At 42.2% G+C, this 21,436-nt stretch overlaps 1 long non-coding RNA gene across 1 annotated transcript; it reads right to left on the bottom strand.

Moving 5' to 3' along the window:
- Positions 1-15,179: 15,179 nt before the first annotated feature.
- On the bottom strand, positions 15,180-19,312 carry LOC122211039. Its single transcript, XR_006198431.1, has 3 exons — positions 19,104-19,312; positions 18,335-18,476; positions 15,180-15,440 (listed from the first exon to the last, which is right to left on the bottom strand). It is a non-coding gene; the product is annotated as an uncharacterized LOC122211039 (long non-coding RNA).
- Positions 19,313-21,436: the final 2,124 nt, after the last annotated feature.

The raw sequence follows: 21,436 nt of genomic DNA, 5'->3' as shown, positions 1-21,436 counted from the left end.
TTTGTTCTCTATACTTAAGGATACTTTTAGGTTTTTCTCTCTTTTCTGTGTTTGTTTTGTTTCTTAAATTCCACATATGAGTGAAATCATGTGGTATTTGTCTTTTTCTAACTGGCTTATTTCGCTTAGCATTATTCCTAATCTTAGGGGGAAAACATTCGGTTTTTTGGCACTAACTATAAAGTCAGCTGTTAGTTTTTGGTGGTGCCCTTGATCAGATTGAGGAAATTCTTTCTATACCTAGTTTCTTTTTTTCTTTTTCTTTTTTTAATGTTTATTTATTTTTGAGAGAGAGAGCATGAGCAGAGGAGGGGCAGAGAGAGAGGGAGACACAGAATCCGAAGCAGGCTCCAGGCTCTGAGTTGTCAGCACAGAGCCCAACGCGGGGCCGAAACCCACAAACCATGAGATCATGACCTGAGCGGAAGTCGGACGCTTAACTGACTGAGCCACTCAGGCACCCCTCCATACTTAGTTTCTTGAGAGTTTTCGTCATAAATGGGCATTGGATTTAGTCAAATGCTCAGTCTGTTGTGATGTTCACGTAGTCTTTTGTCCTGTTTTTCTACTTATACTTCACATGAATTGATTATTTGATTTTAGGATGTTAAACCCATCTTGTATTCCTGGGATAAATCCCACTTGTTCTTGGGGCATAACTCTTTTAATATGTTTCTGGAATCAGTTAGCTGATATTATGTTAAATATGTTTACATCTATTCATAAGGGATATTGGTTTGTTTGGTTCTTTGTTTCTTGTGATGTATTTATCTGGCTTTGGTATCTGGTTAATACTGTCCTCAGTGAATTAGTAGTTGTTTTCTCTTTCTATGTTTTCTGAAGGATTTTGTGTATGATTTGTATTTTTAAACAATGTTTGATAAAGTTTACTAATAAAGCCATTTTGCCATGAGGGGGGAACGATTTTTAGTTGCTAATTTAATTTCTTTACTTTTTATAAATCTATTAAGGTTTTAAGAAATTTCTTCTTGAATCTGCTTTAATAAGTTGTATCATTATAGGAATCTGATTACTTCATTTAAATCATCTACTTTGTTTGCATAATGTTGTTCATAATGTTCCCTTAAAAGACTTAATTTCTGTAGAATCTCTAGGTATGATACTACTTTCATGTTTAATTTTGGTATTTTGTGCCTTCTCTCCTTTTTTATTCCTTGGTCATTTTAGTTAAAGGTTTCTCAAATTTCTGGGTATTTTTGAAAAACCACTTTGATTACCTTGATTTCCTCTATTATTTTTCTCTTTTCTATTTGTCCATTTCTACCCTGAGCTATATTTTTTCACACCTTGTACTTACTTAGGGTTTGAAATTTTTTTTCTAACTGTTTAAGATGTAAGATTAAATTACTGATTTTAGGTTTTCTTCCTTTTCAATATATGTGTTAAAATCTATAAATTACCCTCTCAGCATGCTTTAGCTGCAACCAAAATTTTGATATGGTGTGTTTTTCCAGGTTGGTTCGGCTCAAGATATTTTCTAATTTTTATTTCCCTGTGATCTCTTTTTTGGACTAATCATGTTTTACGAATAACCTGGATTTTGCCTTCACACGTACTTGACACAAGATGTTGCACAAATGAATTAAGTGAGCAAAGAGTATGGGACTGACACCTGTTCTGTCTTGAGATCCAACTTCTCTGGCTATGTATCACTATAGCCTAGTGGTTATGAGCAGAGTCTGAGGCCAGGCCAACTCTTTTTGAATCCCAACTTTATCACTTACTGGTTCTGTGACCTTGAGTAAGTTATTTAATCCTTCGTAGCCCAGTTTCCTCACTGTATATCGTTAAGTTGCTTCAAGGAATAAATGAGTGATATATGTAAAGCACTTAGTGTCTGGCATATAGTAAGTCTTATATGTTAGCTCATCAATAACCAAGCCTAAAGAGTGTCTCCCCTTTAATTATTAAGAGTAGCCAGTGGAATTGGATGGAGAAAATCTACAGGTATAGGTTAAAATGAATTTCTGTGTTATAAGACTTCTTACAGAATAAAGTGTCAGGGCTGAAACCAACACTTAACTTCTTACTTAAAAGAAATAGTCTCCAGTGAAATGTAATTACATATAAGAATTTTTTTAATCTCATAAAAGAAACAAAAGGATGAGATTCCCAAACACACACACACACACACACACACACACACACATCTTGCTTATATTTTATAGCATGATTAATATCATGAGAATCCCAAGCATTTGAGATAATTGCAATTTCCTTTATGATGTTACCCTTCTTTAGTAGTCTTTCCTTCTGACTTTTACCATTAATGACATTTTATATTTGTGAAGATGTCTGTTTTACCACCAAAGTATAAGTTCTTTAAGAGTAGAGACTACAGCTTTTCATTATCATTCCTGTGCCTGGAATATAGTTAGATGCGCGCTCTCTCTCTCTCTCTCTCTCTCTAGATGCGCTCTTTCTCTCTCTCTCTCTCTCTCTCTATATATATATATATATACACACACACACACATGTATATATATATACATATATATACATGTGTGTGTGTGTGTATATATATATATATATATATATATATATATATATATGTATGTATACTTAATGTAAACAAACTCTAGAGACATCCACTCCCCTTTAGGGCTGTTTGGATATTTCCTTTTGGACTATTTCTTAGACCAGTCAATAAAGGAGATATTTCATTGCTTAAAGTGGAAGTGGCAATTGCTGATTTGAGGGATGAACAAATATATGTGAGCCTTTGATAGTAATGAACCTTCCTGTGGTATCTGGAAAAAAAATAGATTCCAAAATAATTCCCCATTGTAGGTAAAGAACACTATGATGGTTAATATTATGTGTCAACTTGACTGGGCTAAGGGAGGCACAGATAGCTGGTACATTTCTGGGTGTGTCTGTGAGGGTGTTTCTAGAAGAGATTCCACATTTGATTTAATAGGCTGTGTAAAAAGATTGCCCTCACCAATATGTGCAGGCATCATCAAATCCACAAAAAGGCTAAAGAAGGGCAAATTCCCTGCCCTTGGACATGGGAGCTCGTGGTTCTCAGACCTTTGGACTTAGACTGAATTATACCATTGACTTTAACTAGTCCTCTAGCCTACAGGCAGCGACTTCTCAGCCTCCATAAGCACATGAGCCAGTTCCTATAATAAATCTCCCCATTGATTCTGTTTCTGTGGAGAATCCTGACTACAAATACATAATGGTTGACTCCCCAAAATTCGTTCGACCTCAGATCAGTAGGCTAGGCCAGTTAGTCTAAGCCAACTAGTTAATTCCATCCTTCTTTCAGTGACGGTTCAAGACCCACACACAAGCCAGTTCTGTCTAGTGAAACATGATAGGACGTTTATAGGCAACTGCTGGGAAGGTTACACCTCTTCTGTGAGAAAGGAGACTGGCCATGGTACTAGATGCTAATTCTTCTTTGTATGCACGTTGTCTTGTCTGGATACACCTTCTGGAATAGCTTCATCAAAAGGACGAAGATGAAGCCAGTCCAGCTGGGCCAGTGCAGAGAAATGGGAAGAGCCTGAAATGTTGATGGTGGTTTCGGGTCTGCCTGGCCACCTTCTTTTGTGAGTTAATGAATTTCTTAATTGTTTAAGCCAGTTTAAGTCAAAGTTGTGTGTACTTCAGACAAAAACACCTTAAATGATAGAAAATACAAGCATAGATTGTTATAGCTGGAAGGGAACTTGAGATAATTTAGTTTAAAGCTCTCATTTTTATAAATTTTTTTTTAACGTTTATTTATTTTTGAGACAGAGACAGAGCATGAACGGGGGAGGGGCAGAGAGAGAGGGAGACACAGAATCGGAAGCAGGCTCCAGGCTCTGAGCCATCAGCCCAGAGCCCGACACGGGGCTCAAACTCATGGACCGCGAGATCGTGACCTGAGCTGAAGTCGGAGGCTTAACCGACTGAGCCACCCAGGTGCCCCAAAAGCTCTCATTTTTAAAATAAGGAAATTGAGGGGCGTTTGGGTGGCTCAGTCAGTTGGGCGTCAGACTTTGTTTGGCTCAGGTCATGATCTCGTGGTTCACAAGTTTGAGCCCCACATCAGGCTCTGTGCTGACATCTCAGCCTGGAGCCTGCTCCAGATTCTGTCTCTCTCTCTCTCTCTCAAACATAAACATTTAAAATAAAATTTTTTTTAATTAAAAAAAGAGAGGAAATTGAGACCAAAAGGGGTCAAGTGACTTTCTTTCCCGGAAAGAAGACGGGATGCCTGGAAATGCTGCAGCCCTCTTGTATCCATGAGGTAAAAAAGCCCATCCACTAAAAATGCACAATGAAAAGATAGGAGCCTGGGAATCTCCTCACCAGTTCCAGAAGGGCTGACATGACAAATGTGGGTCCATATTTGTACAAGTCGGGTTTATGATCCTTGAAGTCAAAAGCATTCCTAACTGGTACTATGAACCATTTCTTTCATACGGCACACTTTCTCTGATAGACTAAGACTGACTGCAGCAACTAGAGCTCGGCTAGACAACTTTCTTTTTTAAGGAGTGTGTGTACCTCCCCATATATTTACTATTATTAAAGTATATCTGATTTATTTTATTTTTTACTCTTTATTTTGAAAAAATTTCAAATCTATACAGAAATTGTAAAAATAGTATAATGAATATCCTGCATGCTTTTCGTTTAGATTCACCAACTGCTAGTTAACATTTTGCTACATTTCTGTCTCTCTCTCTCTATCTAATATCCACACACACATAAATATCATATGTAATTTTTTCTCAACTCCTTGTGAATACGTTGCAAATATCATGAACTTTAAACTGAAAATATTTCTCTCTCTTAGAAACTAGGGTAGTCTCTTACATAACTACCATATAATTAAGAAATTCAGAAAATTTAACATTGATACAGTACTGTTACTAAAACATGAGTCATATACACATTTCACTAATTGTCTCAATACTGTATATAGCAATACTTCTGTCTTGACAAGAATCCAGTCCAGGACGACACATCTATCTCTCTCGTCTCCTTTAATCTGGAATGGTTCTTCAGAATTTCTTTCTCTTTTTTTTAATGTTTTATCTTATTTTATTTTTTGAGAGAGAGAGTGAGAGAGAGGGAGCAAGTGTGCATGAGTGGGGAAGGGGCAGAGAAAGAGGGGGAGAGGGAGAGGGAAAGAGAGAGAGAGAGAGAGAGAAGGAGAGAGAAAATCTCAAGCAGGCTCTGCACTGTCAGCACAGAGCCTGATGCCAGGCTTGATCCCACGACCCTGGGATCATGACCTGAGCCGAAATCAAGAGTCAGATGCTCAACCAACTGAGCCATCTAGGTGCCTCAGAGTTTTTCTTTAAAAAAAAAATTTTTTTTAAGAGAATAAGTCAGTTGTTTAGTACAATTTCTCTCAACTTGGGTTTATCTCGTAGTCTCTCCATGATTAGACTCAAGTTACACAATTTTGCAGCAATACAACATTGGTGATGTTGTGTCCTTCACAGTGCATCACATCAGAAGGGATGTGATGTCAGTTTTCCCCATCACCCGTGGAGTAAACTTTAATCACTTGATTTCAGTGGAGTTCATCTCTGGCTCATTCTTATGAGTCTAATTTCTTAACTCTCAGTGGGACAGAGCATCATCTTTCTTAGGTGATTGGTAGGCTACATGGAGTCATTCCCATGGTTTCCTGGATAGGCTTTGAGTCATAGGGCCCTTTGGTAAGGGATAGGTTCAGGAGGTACCTTGAAAGCTGGATTTGGATTAAGTGGAGATCACTCCCTCAAGGAATCAATGAGCCCATTGCTAGATATTTATAAGTCGGTGGGAAAGGGTTAATAAGGACATGGACCATCTGGTTTTCCTTAAGGAGGGTTGAGCTTCTCCAAAATATTACTCCTTTACACCTGAAGAAGTTAAATGGTCCTGTTCCCATGGAATCCTCAACCAATGTAGCCCTGACCTGTGATTTATATAAAAAGTAGCTGGTCCTTAATTTTCCCTACAATGGCTTCATTCTTACCTTATGAACCTGCTTTGTCAGAGTTCGCTTTGATTTATGGAAGATTTCAAACTCCCCAAATAACTATCCCTTTTCTTTTCATTAAAGTTAATCCCCACAAAGACACTTTCATCCTCTGATTAGTCATGCCCCAGTGAACCTTGCTAACCAGAGGCTAAGTTATTGATGTGTTAAAGATGTAATCTCTAAGTCTTGGGACCACTGAAGAAACCCCAACATGTTATTTGACAGTCAGAATCTCACAATGTATTACCTCCTTTGAGCAGCCTTGGTCGCACGCGTTCCTTGGGGTCCATAAATCTCTCTGGCCCGACTGCCTATGAGGACTGAGTTATTGTGGGGCCGAGTTTAGGCTGCCAACACACACTGCCCTGCACCCCAGGATATCATGGTGCCTTCTCCAGACCCCAGTGTCTATTTCCAGTAACATGTATTCAGTAGCAAATGTTTTACACCAGAAGCACAGCTCATTTTTTTATGCCCTGCCTGTGGCCTTCATCATAAATTTGCACCAACCCACAAGTCAACAAGACTGTAATCAGGGTGTGATATTGGCCACCAATGGCACTAACCCTTTCTCCTACCCACTGATTTTGAGCAATATGGAAGCTTGGCTCAACCACTAGTGAGTCTTATTAGATGGTGCTGACATCCTATCTGCACAGAAGAGTAGCACACATGGGGATGTGGAATAACACCTCAACAACTAATTTTAAGTTTGTAAATTAAAAAAAAAATCTTAGACCTTTACACCTATGTGAGGTTCAGTGTGGTCCGCATAAGGACAATGACTCTCAACTGGCAGGATGGTTCATGAGGCAATATGGCACCTGCTGTCCAGTTTTTAGCTTCTTCAGTGCTCACAGTAAGTGGCAAGAGAGATCCCTAGTCTTTTTGACAATCTCAATACCTGTAGACGTTTCCCCTCTGAAAACAGTTTAAGTTGTCTCCTAGGAAGGTAGCACTTTTCCCCTCTCCACTCATTCTTTCTTGTTTAAGAACCACAGCCTTGAACAAGAGAAAAACAGAACAGAAGGAGGAGATCTTAAGGTACCACCTTCCCGATATACAGATGGAAGACCCATCTCGGGAAAACCTATCTTTGACCCTGGCTTTGTTGTTGTTGTTGTTGTTGCTGTTGTCCAATAATACCCACGTGTCAGCACATGCTTCTGCAGGTTAGAAAGCCAGATGGGCTCCAGTGGTGTCTATGTTCAGGGTATCTCCAGGCTGAAATCCAGATGTCAGCTGGACTTATCTCAAAGCCCTGGAAGGGAACTGCTGCCAGGCTCATTCAGCTTGTTCACAGAATTCAGCTCCTTGTTGGTTGTAGGACTGAATTTCCCATTTTCTTGCTGAAGGTTGGCCAAGATGCAGGTTCTAAAAGCCATTCACATTCCTTCTCAGGTGGCCCCTCAGTCTTCACATCAGCAACATTTTGAATCTTTCCCTCATTTGTTTTTTGTGGGTTTTTTTCTAATGTTTATTTATTTTTGAAAGAGAGAGAGAGAGAGAGAGAGAGACGGAGCATGAGCAGGGAAGGGGCAGAGAGAGGGAGACACAGAATCCGAAGCAGGCTCCAGGCTCTGAGCTCTCAGCACAGAGCCTGATGTGGGGCTCAAACTCACAAAGCTCGAGATCATGAACTGAGTTGAAGTCAAGATGCTTAAATGACTGAGCTACCCAAGTGCCCTGAATCTTTCCCTCATTTGGAATCCCTCTGCCTTCCTCTTTTGCCACCAGCTGGAGAAAAGTCTCACTGAGTTCAACAACTGCCCTATTCCCTCTTTATTGAGATGAGCCCACTGATCATGACCTTGGATGCTGGGGCAATGTTGAATTGCTATAAAATTTTCTTGTCCCTTTTTCTTTTAAGTTTATTTACTTATTTTGAGAGAGGAAGAGAGAGCAGGTAGGGGAGGGACAGAGAGAGGGAGAGAGAATCCTAAGTAGGCTCTGTGCTGTCAGCACAGAGCCCAACATGGGGCTCAACCCCAGGAACTGTGGCCTGAGCTGAAATCAGAGTCGGACGCTTAACCAACTGAGCCACCCAGGCGCCCAACTATAAAATTTTCTAATGGTTTACTCTCAATTTCGATACCTAACTTATTGAGAACCAGTTTATTTTCTTAAACAAAAAAAAAAATTTAAATCATTTCAACCACACAAGAGGTAGATGATAAATATCAAAAACTCAGGAAACTCCTGTGATAGCATGATTTATAAGAAATATATATTTGGTCCTTGTCTTCAGTTCTGTCACAGAGCTCCTAAAGTGCTTGGAATTTCCTAAGAGTTGAGAGGATAAAGGTGTCCATTATGCTGATAAGGTGACTTTTGCAAAGCCGCTAGGTAACCTAAGGATGGGAGCGTGTGATTAGAGGGTTGGAACTTTCAGCCCCACCTCCTGACTCCTGGGGAGAGGGAAGGGGCTAGAGACTATTCAGTCACCAACAGGCAATGATTTAATCAGTTGTGCCTCTGTAATGACGCCTCCATAAAAACTCACAGGGATCGAGTTCCGAGAGTTTCTAGGTTTTGTGAACGTGTGGAGATTTGGGAAGAGTGGCACATCCAGAGAGCGTGAAAGCTCTATGCCTTGCCCATGTGCACCTCTTCCATCTGGTTGTTCCTTAGTTCTGTGCTTTTATAATAAAACAATGAACTGGTAATCTAGTAAATAAATGTTTTCCTGTGTTCTGTGAGCTGTTCCTGCAAATTAAGCAAACCCAAGGAGGGGAGTTGTTGGAATCTCGGGTCTATAGCCTGATGGTCAGAAGCACAGGGTTCACCCTGCACTTGCTGTGGGCGTCTGAAGTTGCAGGTAGTCAACCTTGTAGGACTGAGCCTTTAACCTGTGGGATTTCACACTATCTCTCTGTAGACAGCGTCAGAACAGAATTGAGTTAATTGCTTGATGGTGGGGGGCAAACCCCACAGATCGGAATCGGGCGCAGAATTGGAATTAGATAGCTAATACCCTCCTCAACCACCTTGCCACAATCTCACCATCCTGCTCTCTCTAGAAGAAACCCCAGTTATGAGTCAGTGGGCGTACATCCAGACAACTTTTAACACTTCACATACACTTATATGCACCCCTGGAAAAGGCATAGTATTGTTTCATGGAAGTGTTTTTATATAAATGATTACCACACTGCACATCTCACCTGAAAGTTGTTCTTATTAGCAAGCAGTATGTTTTGGGGATTATCTCCTTTGGTCCATAGAGATGTCATTCATTTCTCTGCATATACTGTGCATTGTTTCACTTAGGCATTTCCCCTTGGCTTATACAGATATAACTGTCACGTTTTCAAGCAATGCTGCATTGGCAGTCTTGCACACGCCTCCTTGTGCTGAGGGACAGGTGTTTCTGTAGAGGAGATACCTACAAGTGCCATTGCTGGTCAGGGAGTAGGAACTCCGAATTAAAGGAGATTCAGTTAAGTTGCTGCTCTTCAAGGCAATCTGCAATTGCATGGCTCTGAGATTTCCCTTTCCCCACATCTTTAATGCACTAGATACAATCACACTTGAATATTGCCAAAGGCATAGGTATGACCTAGGTCCTCACTGGTATTTGTTTGTTTTTATTGAAGTATAGTTGATACACAATGTTACAAGAGTGTCACCCGTACAGCAGTGATTGCACCAGTCTAAATGTTACGCTATCCTCACCACAAGTGTGGGTACCATCTATCACCACACAACGCTCTTATAGTATAGGTCCTCACTGGTTTAATTTACATTTCCCTGTGTACTAATGAGACTGAGTAATTTCTTATGTTTGTTGGCCATTTATATTTCCTCTTTTAAAAAACTGTGGTTTATATTCTTTCACCATTTTTTAAAGTTGATTTACTTATTTATTTTTTTAATGCTTATATATTTTTGAGAGAGGGAGAATGTGAGCAAGGGAGGAGCAGAGAGAGAGAGGGAGACACAGAATCTGAAGCAGATTCCAGGCTCTGAGCTGTCAGCACAGAGCCCGACGTGGGGCTCGAAGTCACGGACCATGAGATCATGACCTGAGCTGAAGTCAGACGCTCAAATGAATGAGCCACCCTCGCGTCCCCCAGAGTTTGTTTATTTATTCATTGAGAGAGAGAGAGAGACAGAGACAGAGAGAGAGAGAGAGAGAGAGTGTGTGTGTGTGTGTGTGTGTGTGTGTGTGTGCACCAGTGGGGGAGGGGCAGAGAGAGAGGGAGACAGAGAATTCCAAGCAAGCTCTCTGAGCTGTCAGCACAGAGCTGGACACAGAGCTTGAACTCACAAACCGTGAGATCAAGACCTGAGCCAAATTAAGAGTCAGACGTTTAACCGACTGAGACACTCAGGCGCCCCTATATTCTTTAACTATTTTAAAGCTGGCTTATTTGTCTCTTTCTTGTTGATTTACAAGCATTCTTTGTATTCTTTTTACTAATCCTTTGTTTGTTACATATGCTGCAAAGTATTTTCCCTCTGAGTTGGTAACACTTTAACCTTGCTTCTGGTGTCTTTTGTTGTAGAGAATTCTTTATTTTGAGGTAGAGAAATGTATCATTTTTTCCTCAGGTACTTTGTATTTTGGGGAGTCTGAAAATTGTTTTTATCACCTAGCAGTAAGTAACTCATCTGAGGTCACCCCTCACCTAAGGTCATAATGTTAATTTCTATCTTTTCTTCTTGTAATTTTAAAGTTCTGTGCTTTACATTTACGTCTTAAATCCATCTGGAATTATGGAAAACCGTGTTGGGATTTTGATTAAAATTACTTTAAATTTACATATTAATTTGGGGAACATCACATAGCCATTTCCAAAGTCTTCTGAAAATGGGACAAGGTAAAATATATGTGTATAGATGTAAAATTTCAATCTAGAAAGGGCTGCAAGGCAACATAACATTTTTTTAAGTGGATAATAGAAGCCTAGTCATTCATACAGTGAGTAAGTTTGGAGTGCTTACTCTATGCCCAGAATTATTCTATGCATTTAAGACAAATCACTGAAAAAAGCAATACAGCTTCTAATTTATGGCCTTTGCATTCTAGTAGGGCAGACAAAAGACAGACAACCGAGGTGAACATTTCCCTCAAATACCTACACTCTTTGCCTAGCTTTCATAATCCATCTAACACTTGGGTATCGAGGCATCAGCTAGGTTTGTGAGACAGAAGACAGACAAAGACACATGGTACTGGTAACACTATGATAATATCACAGGACAGACAACCACCAGACACAATAGCACTCTCCCTGGGTATTGTTTTGTTTTCGTTTTTGTTTTTAAATCAAATTATTTCCACTGGAATACCCAACTTCATGGAAAAAAGTCGTAAAATATTTAGATGAAATCTTACAAAGAATACATATTTACCTGTTTAATAATCTTTTTTCCACATAACTACAAGTTTTGTCTGTTCCTTCTGCAGAATTTCCTGTGTGATCAATGATCTGGAATAAAAAGCTTAACAAGAACATGAAAAACAAGGATCACAGGGGAGGCTGTGGTAGTAAACACTGTTTAAAAAATGTTTGTTTAGTTATTTTGAGAGAGTGCTCATGCATGCACAAGCAGGGGAAGGGCAGAGAGAGAATGAGGGAGAGAGAGAATCCCAAGCAGGCTCTGTGCTCCAGCACAGAGCTCCACACGAGGTTCTATCCCATGAACCGTGAGATGATGACCTTAGCTCAAATCAAGAGTCAGATGCTTAGCTGACTGAGCCACCCAGGCGCACCACAAACACGTTGACAGTATTTACATGCAGGAATTACTCTCAGTACTTTGCATACATTAGTTCATTTGTCCTCAGAACAATCCTATGAAGGAGACACTATTATTATTATCTCCGTGTCACAGAAGAGGAAACTGAGGCAAGTAACTTGTCCAAAGTCTCGCAGGGATTTTAGTGTGAACAGTGGTGCAATAAAACAAAAAGTATACTTACTTGGAAAAAAAAATAAAAGACAACGAAACAACTACAGTTGACCCTTGAACATGCAGGAGTTAGGGGTACTGACCCCTGTGCAATTGAAAACCTCAGTACAACTTTTGACTCCCCTAAAAGTTAAGAATCACTAATAGCCTACCACTGATCAGAAGGCTTACTGACAACATAAACAGTTAACACGTATTTGGTGTTATATGTATCATATATTGTGTTCTTACAATAAAATAAGCTAGAGAAAAGAACATGTTGCCAAGAAAACCATAAGAAAGAGAAAGTACATGTACAGTACTGGACTGTATTTATCAGGAAAGAAGATCTGCCTATAAGTGGACCCGTGTAGTTCAAACCTATGCTGTTCAAGGGTCACCTGCACATCAAGAGCACTGCTGAGCATCGTAGTGCCATTAGGGAAGTAAACCAAGGATGCTGAGAGCATGACTGAGTGCCCCTGGACAGCCTCTTTGAGTCCAACTGAAGCCAAGAGTTGAAAGACGAGGATCAGGGCCGGGAGCCCAAGGCTCAAAGGCCGGGAGGTGGATAGGGTCATGGCCTTGAGGATCCCAAGGAAGCCAGCATGGCCGTGCGGGCCAGATCATCAGGGGGCTGTGGGCCATGGTCTGGAGTTCGGGTTACCATACTCACCGTGAGAAGCCAGTGAAGGGTGAGGTGAAGGAAGAACTATGTGTTTTACTGCAATGGGTTCTTAGCAGTAACAAATTTGGAAGTGGGTCTCTTCCAGAACTGTCACTGTGTGTTTTAAAAAAAAATTGTAAACATCATTTTACTGTTTTTCCTGCTGCTACCCTCTCCTTCCGTTTTAACCTCAAGCTTTGGCAGGAGAGTAATCCCAGGTTAGCAAGAGATTATTGTCTTGTCTTCTTTGAAGTCAACTGGTAAATAAGCCCCATTTCTCTTTGTTTTTGACTGCCAGGGAGCAGCTTTACCGTGTTCTTTAGCTGAGAGGGGAAAGAAATAGAGTGAACAGAGATTTCATTTTCCTTCCTTTTGGCCAGGAAGTAAACTCAGGCTTTAATATGACAGAGGTGAAGTCTGCTAATAGTCAGGAGGCCATCATTAGCTTGGGGCATACCATCTCCTCCTTCAGGCCACAGGGAATCACAGTGGGTTTCACTCTGGATCTCCTATTTCAGTACTGAAACTATCAATCCGTGTGAACCAATTACCAGTGGATGCGACTTATTTTATTTAGCTTATCAAAAGCCTTGGCCAGGCTCCACAACAACTGGTAATAAAAATATTCAGTTACTGTAGATGGGATTAACTGTAATGTTTTGTTATGGATCGGAAACTGATTTGGAAACAGGAAGCAAAGGGTAAGACAGCTCTGGGTGGAAAGGCACAAACAACGGAATCCTCTGTTACCTGTCATTGGGAGTGGTCTTTTTAAAACCATTTTGCAAACCATACCAAGTATCTAATAAATCTTCAGGTTTGCCAAGGGCCACGTTAGGAACTCTGGACTCAGACTGGCTCTTGGGCACGTTGTTTCGCCTGTAAGTCTCATTTTTCTAATCTGTAAAATGATAATAATCGTACCTTTTCATTGGGTGATGAAGATAAATAAGGTAATGCATTTTAGCTTAGTGCCTGGGGTTCCTCTGATAAAGCTGTTAGTCTTATTTCTGAGAAGAAAATACCGATCCGGTAGGAAAAGCTACAGAAAATCTCAATGAAACTGTGTGTTAAGCCTGGAGAATATATAGAATGCATTTTCCAAAGCACAGTTACCATCCTCACAAAAACTCCTGCTTCTTTCAGTAACAGGTAACTGATTTACTGGTACCACCTTCACTCAGGGGTCTGAAATTGAGATCAAGGCTCATCCTCCAGAGCTCATCAGGTCCTCTTCCCCCTGCCCCCTGTCCCATCCTCTCATCTGATCTTGTCTCTAAATATTGATCATTTTTTTCTCTCTGCTTTCCAGCCCTTCGTTTAGACTGAGGGTTGGCAAACTTTTCCTGAAGAGTGTGAGATAGTAGATATTTTTTGCTGTGCCAACCCATACAATCTCTGTTACAACTACTCAAACCTCAATCCTAGCACAAAAGCAGCCATAGACAATTATGTAAAAGAATGGGTATGACTCTGTTCTAATAAAACTTTATTTACAAAAACAGGTGGAGGGCCGGATTGCACTCAGAGGAGGTTGTTAGCTGACCCCTAATTTAGACCACCATGATCTCTTAGAGATTAGGAATGTAGTCCCCAAGCCTCCCTGTGGGCCAGATCTAATCCAGTCATTCTCCATTTAAAACTTTTCAATGGTTTTCCTTTTTTTTTTTTTTTTTTTTTATTTAACTTGCAAACAGTGGTCTTGGACCCTATCCTTAAAATCACTTGAGCTACTTGTTAGAATACAGAGTTGAAGGCTCCTCTCCCAAGACACTAAAATAGCATCTCTGGAGGACAGGCTGGGGAGCTGGATATTAATGAGTATCCCAGGGAATTCTGACGCAGGAGTCCTCAAACTGGGTCCTGTGGACCCCTGAAGGCCCCCCGTGTGCTTTTGGGACTTCTGTGATGCAGGGAAGAATCACAAAGTGTGTTGAGGGTGGGAGGAGAGCCTTATGGAGAAGGTGACAGCTGAGTGTAGGCCTGAAAGAGGAAGCATATCTCTGGGAGGAACGTTCCAGGCAGAGAGAAAGCCCCAGGCTGGCGTGACTGGTGAGAAGTCCAGTGTGGTTGGTGTGGCGGGGGTGGGGAGCAATGAGAGAGGATAAGAGGGATGCAGAGGAAAGGGGCCAGAACAGATGGAGTAGGGCCTTGGAGGCCATCGAGAGACTTGGCTTTCTGCTGAGAACAAAATGGGAGCCTGTTGGAGAGTGTCAGCAGGTCAAATTATGCAAGCTATTCCAGGAATTCTAGCCATCTCTTCCTCCTTCCTCACACTCCATCTGAGCACTTATCTCTCTCCCCCTGTGCACTGGATCCCTTGAGAATCCAGGCTCTTCCTCTTACCTGCCTTTGTCCTCAGCGCCAGCAATGCCCAGGACCTTGTGGGTATTCAACACGTAGTGATGAATGTCAAAATGCCTTTGTTTTCCCCTGTGGCTGGATTTGGATTTGGGTTTGGTAAGAACCTCTTGAGAAAAACAGCCTTTTTCAAATAAACATGAAAAAAAAAAAGTATTCATTTTTCTGTGAGAAGTTTAATAAATGATGTAGTATCTTTAAAAAAAAAAAAAAAAAAAAAAAAAAAAAAAAAAAAAAAAAGCCCACCATCAGAAACACTTCACCAGAGAACGAGAAATCAACATGCCTTTCCTTTGCGATCATAAATAAATCCGAATTAAAAAATTAGTGTTTTCCGGATGCGATTCTGTGGCATTGGAAAAGCAAATCCCTTTTTTCTGTAGTGGGCCATTAGGGAGTTCTACAATGCTCGTTTCCGCTCTTCTCAGAATGTGGCTGGCCTCCTGTGTTGACGCGTCCCCTCCACCTCCCCTTGAGGATCTTTCTGGGCAGTGTTTTCTTCAGCACCATCTGAGGAAAAATTAGGCAGTTTGCACTGACCACACGAACCGCCCCTGGCCTAACCCCCCCGTGGCTGGACCCCAGTCACTGCATAGCGTGGTTCCCGCTCTTCACTCTGGACCAACATTTTCTTCCCCTCGGAGTGGACACCCAGTCCCGGCTCCCAGGGTCTGGAAACCAAGGGGGCCCCGAACACAACTGCCACTAGGAACCCCCATTCTCCACCCCTTCACTTCCACAAAGGGCATAAGGGAAGTAAATGTGCTCACATTCTTTTCCAAACTTGAAGTGTAATGAACTCTAATGGAGATTTTAAGGAAGAAGAACATCACAGCTCAAAGAAATCATAGTATTCTACCAAACACATACGTGTATGTGTGTGTGTGTGTGTGTGTGTGTGTGTGTGTGTAAATGTGTGGTCCACGGTGCTTTGGTTCCCACCAGGAGCTGTCTTTTTTATCTGTATTTAGGAAAAATCTAATAGTTCCTCTTGCTCTGCGTCTAAGAAGTCATTTCCCTTGAGACAGCAGTTTTCAGAGGCGCTAAGAACTTCCTTAGAGCAGGGGAGACCTGTAATCCCTTCCCTCTAGACTGAAGGTCTGCATTATGCTGTATACCCCACGGTGCAAGGCCTGCCGTGGGTTTTAGTTTATGGGGTTGGTCCAGCGCCCAGGACCGTGCCTGTCATTTGGAAGCAGTGCTCTGTTAATATTTATTAAATGGAGGAGTATGAGGTGTTACATAATTTAAAATACTAACCTATGTACCCCCCCCCCCCATATCTCCTCTACTCCATAATCCTTGCTTCATCCCAAGGAGGCAGCCTCAGGGAGGCGTTCACTACTTTGGGGTGAATGATCAGAAAGACAGGGTTTTTGAGGTCACTCAAAGCAGAAACCACTAATATGGGCAAATTCCTTATGAATTCGATTTCCTGAGTTAGTGGAGAATAAGTAAAGAAACACTCTCCAATCGTTCCTAGAAGCCACATCCCAGGCAGAGAGCTGGCGGCTGAAACTCCAGGTATGTTTGAGGAACCTGAGAGGTGACACTGGGAGGTGAGGACAAGGACATGGCTGTGATGGCCTCACCCAGTTGTTGAAGAACATTCCCCATGAACCTAAGGGCAATATGGAACAGTGGACAGCCTGACTCTGAGGACCCAGCAGCAGAACATCCCTAGGGCTGGGGCACCTGGGTGGCTCAGTCGGTTGAGTGTCCGACTTCAGCTCAGGTCTTGATCTCGTGGTTCGTTGAGTTCGAGCCCCGCGTTGGGCTCTGTGCTCACAGCTCAGAGCCTAGAGCCTGCCTCAGATTCTGTGTCTCCCTCTTTCTCTGCCCCTCCTCTGCTTTCACTCTGTCTCTCTCTCTCTCTCTCAAAAATAAATGATAAACATTAAAAAATTAAAAAAAAAATGCCAAGGGCTGTATGTGGTACCCACACAGCTAGCAACCCTCCACCAGTCTGCCTATTGCTTAGAATAGAGCAGCACTCAGCACAAAGCGGGCATTCGATAACTTTTGAATTAACATATAGAGGTACTCAGTGAATATTTCTAGCTTTCTACTCTTTGCTTGAGTAAATTTTAACCCACTTTGTGTCTGTTACTCATTCATGAAACAGATATTCTAACACCCTCACTAGAAACAAAGGAAAACAGCACCCACGTACCCTGCAAGGCTTTGTAACGATGGTGCTGACATGTAAGACGGGCTCCCTGACCCCAACTATGTACTGGCTGGGAGAACAAGGCTCAGGGAGTAAAAGGAGAAAATAAGTTAGAAAAATAAACGTATAAGAGCCAGATGAGGCTGACTGTCATTGCCAGAAGAGTAGAGTGTAGAAGAGATTGGGCAGGAGGGAGGATATTGAAATATAAGCAGGACTGACATGAGAGGGGCAGGGGGAGTAGGGAAGGTATAGGAGGAGAGGGGAATTAAATGAGCGAAGTAGTTGAAGCAGGAATGAGCATGTGTGTTCCAGTTACAACAGACTATCGATCAGAAACGCTGGAGCAGAGAGTTGATGTCAAGATCTACTCGTGAGACCAGAGAGAGGGGCCAGACAAACTGAGACACTTCTCATTGCCGAGCTAAGGAGTCTCGACTTGGCAAGGAAGCGGGACCCATTACCTATGTTGCAGGGCCCAAGCAAAATGAAAATCCAGGGTTCCTGGTTCCAACATTAGGAGTTTCAACACAGGACGGCAGAACATTCAACCACGTGCAGGGCCTCCCAAGCACAGGGCCCAGGGCGACTGGCCAACCGGTACACCCACCAAGCCCATACTGTGTGTGAGCATTGACAATGCATTGCACAATTTTGACGGGAAAACACTACATCGGAGTGGCGTATTAAAAAGACTAGGTGTACCTCCTAGGTGGTGGGATAGGAAGTGGCAGAAGGGTACCTATCAGAAAATCATGGGACTTGTCACACATGTGGTAATAAGCCCACAGAGAAGGTCGGTGGTTGTAGGAATGGGATGGAGGGACATGTGTAATGTATTAGCAGAGGTCACTGTCTCTAGGGGCCAAGTATGGGGACAACCCAGGCCCTCTGTGGTGATGTCCTGGCTCGCACTGGGTCTGGGAGAAAGCTGGAATCCTGGAGAAAAAGAGGAAGTGTGGTAAAAGGAGCTGGTTTGGGGAGGTTGGTGGGGAGTAAGCAGTCTTAGTCATGCTGAGTATGAGATAAGGGCAGGGCCTCCAAGAAGAAATGCCCTGCCAGCCGTTAAAGATGAGGAAGAAAGTTCAGTTTTGGAAATGGAGATTTGAAAGAAGTGAAAAGTGTTGTGTAACGATTGAAGTTGTGAGGCCATAGATGCAATTTCTTAGGAATCAAGTGGATAGATAAGCGGGGTGCTAAAAACAGCTGAGTACTTTAAAATAATATTTTCTACCTCCACTTAGAAGGAATTGGGCAATTAGCCATGATGTTGGTTGGAGCCAGCATCCCGGTGGAAGTCTTTCTCAGTTGCTATTTCCATAAGGTGGTTGTGCAGAATCACAAACCGGTTTTGATCCTTCAGTGTTAAAACATGGCTAAAAAAAAAAAAAAAAAAAAAGCCGAAACACTGGTAAAACTTATCGGCATTAACTGTCGAAGGGCTCTTGTAGCAGGTTCCCCAATGCCGTCCCCCCACCGCCTTTAATGATCCATTTATTTTTCAGGCAATTCTTTCAGGAATTTGAAAGTTTAAGCAGGGGTTACATAGAGAACTAACAGGAAATGTCTCATCTTTCCAAGTTTATTGTTGAGAGTGGCCAGATGTCATTTGTTTGTGAGTGGGAAATGGGAAGTTAGATCACAGAACGTGAAATTTAAAACTCCATGCTTAAAAAAAAAAAAAAAAAGGTGGGGGAGAGGGGGAGTGGAGAGAGGAGAAACACACACAGGGAAGCGTCTTTGCCTCCCATGACTTATGCTAACAGTGTAGTGGGGCAATGCTCATGAGCAAGACGCTAATATGAGAACATGCTTTACTGTCTGCAGGCATCACTCCCTTCGAGGTCTGTGTGCAAACAGCTGGTCTCCGCCTGGCCGGGCCAGGGTGTTTGGGAGCTCTCTGTGGATCGGCTGTAATTATAAACCCACGAAGGGCCAGGAATGGAGGCCAACGTTCTTATTGGTCATCGTGCCCCAGAATCAAGAATGAGACAGGAACTTACAGAGTCCTTCGCTTTAGCACTTACTAAAGCAATTATACTGATTTTTTTAAATTATGTTTTCAGCCTCTCTGGTTTAAACAATCTGGGTCAAACACTTCCAGACTGTTCAGGCTGGCTCAGATCTGGGCCCTTCAACTGTCCCGGAAATACCCTCTTCATCCCTTGCTGTTGCTACAGTGGGCTTTGGCAGGCTCCCTCTCAGCCAGGTGTTTTCCCCCAACAGTTGCCATGGCAGCAATGTTCAACAGAGGTTCTGAGGGGCTCGGAATTGACAAGCCAGAGGTGGGGCCTGAGTTCCTGTCTCCAGTCCACGATTTGCTGATCCATCTGTCTTCCTCAGAGAGAGAGCACATAGTACAGGATTGTGCTTCCTTGGAAGATGACAGGCACCAGGCCAGACTAACAGACGTAAATTTGGAATTGCTTATTGGATTACTGGGCCAAACATGGGAAATGTAGCTGGAGGGGAAGATACAGAGCAAAGGGATCCAAGAGCAGCTCCAAGGCTCAGAACTTCTTGGGCAGTGTTGGAAAGAAAAAGAAAGCCCGAATCTACTCCTGGGCTTTCAAGGGCAACAAGAAAGATTCTCTTCACCCCCACCCCTGTCTTCCCCTCGAATTATTTAGCACTTTTTCTTCCTTGTCCCTGCCTAAGATCCTGACATCCCCACTTTAGTCTCTTCCTGGGATTAAATCATTAAGGCCTCATTTATGCAAATACTGAACGGGAGGATGGAGCCCATTGGCCAGGCTGCTTGGCCATAATGTCTACGTAGGCATTTATTGTCATGGTGTCCAAGGGCTGGGAAACACAAGAGATAAGCTACTTTTTTAAAAAATTATTGTGGTAAAATATAGATTTTCCAAAATTTACCAATTTAACCATTTTTTTTTTAATTTTTTTTTTTAATGTTTTTTATTTTATTTTTGGGACAGAGAGAGACAGAGCATGAACGGGGGAGGGGCAGAGAGAGAGGGAGACACAGAATCGGAAACAGGCTCCAGGCTCCGAGCCATCAGCCCAGAGCCTGACGCGGGGCTCGAACTCACGGACCGCGAGATCGTGACCTGGCTGAAGTCGGACGCTTAACCGACTGCGCCACCCAGGCGCCCCTCAATTTAACCATTTTTAAGTGTACAATTCAGTGGTGTTAAGTACATTCACTGTGTTATACACCATCACCACTACCCGTTTCCACAACTTTTCATGACCCCAAACAAAAACTCTGTACCCATTAAACAATAACTATCCATTCCTTCCCCTACCCCAACCCCTGGTAAACTCTAGTCTACTTTATGACTATGAATTTGCCTATTCTGGATATCAACACATGAGTTTTTTAAAATAACTGTTGTTTTTGTGAAAATGATACATGTTTTTTCAATACATGCTCGAGGAACACAGGAAAATACAAAGGCAAAAAAGCAAAGGAGGGGGGCCTGGGTGGCTCAGGTGGTTGAACATCTCACTCTTGATTTCGGCTCAAGTCATGATCCCAGGGTCATGGGATCGAGCCCTGAGTAGGGCTCCATGCTGAGCGTGAAACCTGCTTAAGATTCTTTCTTCCCCCCACCCCCACTTCTCTTCCCTGCTTACAGGCAGGCGGTCTCTCTCTCTCTCTCTCTCTCTCAATTAAAAAAAAAAAAAGGCAAAGGAAAATTACATCATGACATGCCATTGTCAACATTTGCTCAACATCATTCCTGACACCTTTGTGTGCATACAGACTTACAAAACCAAAAGAAGAAAAATGCACAGTCAGATAAACGTTATAAAAATGAGATTATTCGGGGGTTCCTGGGTGGCTCAGTCAGTTAAGGGTCCCACTCCAGATTTTGGCTCAGGTCATGATCTCACACAGTTCATGAGTTTGAGCCCCACATTGGGTTCTGCACTATCAGTGCAGAGCCTGCTTGGGATTCTCTCTCTTCCTCTCTCTCTGCCCCTTCCCTGCTCGTGCTCTCATGCTCTCAAAATAAATAAATAAACTAAAAAATAATAATAATAATAAAAACATAAAATAAAATAAAAGTGAGATTATTCAATACATTGAGTTTTGAGGTTAAAAACTCAATTTTTCTTGCATTTAACAGAAATTAATTGAAGTTATTACCAAATTTCAGATAAGTTATTTCTTACAACAAAAATTATTAACTCTGAAAAAATTCCTCACCGTTAGTGAAAATGATGAAGATGGTGGGCTCCTAACGACCTGCTGATCAGGTTCCTTTGGCTGCAGCAAGGGCAACGCTGTGATGAGTGGCGGTGAAGTGTGTGCTTCCTCTGCGGCTGCTCCCCTCTAAATCCCAATTGTTGCTGGCTGATTATTACT

Source organism: Panthera leo, chromosome F2 (genome assembly GCF_018350215.1).
Source record: "Panthera leo isolate Ple1 chromosome F2, P.leo_Ple1_pat1.1, whole genome shotgun sequence".
NCBI lineage: Eukaryota > Metazoa > Chordata > Mammalia > Carnivora > Felidae > Panthera > Panthera leo.
This window is presented reverse-complemented; position numbering and strand designations above follow the sequence as displayed.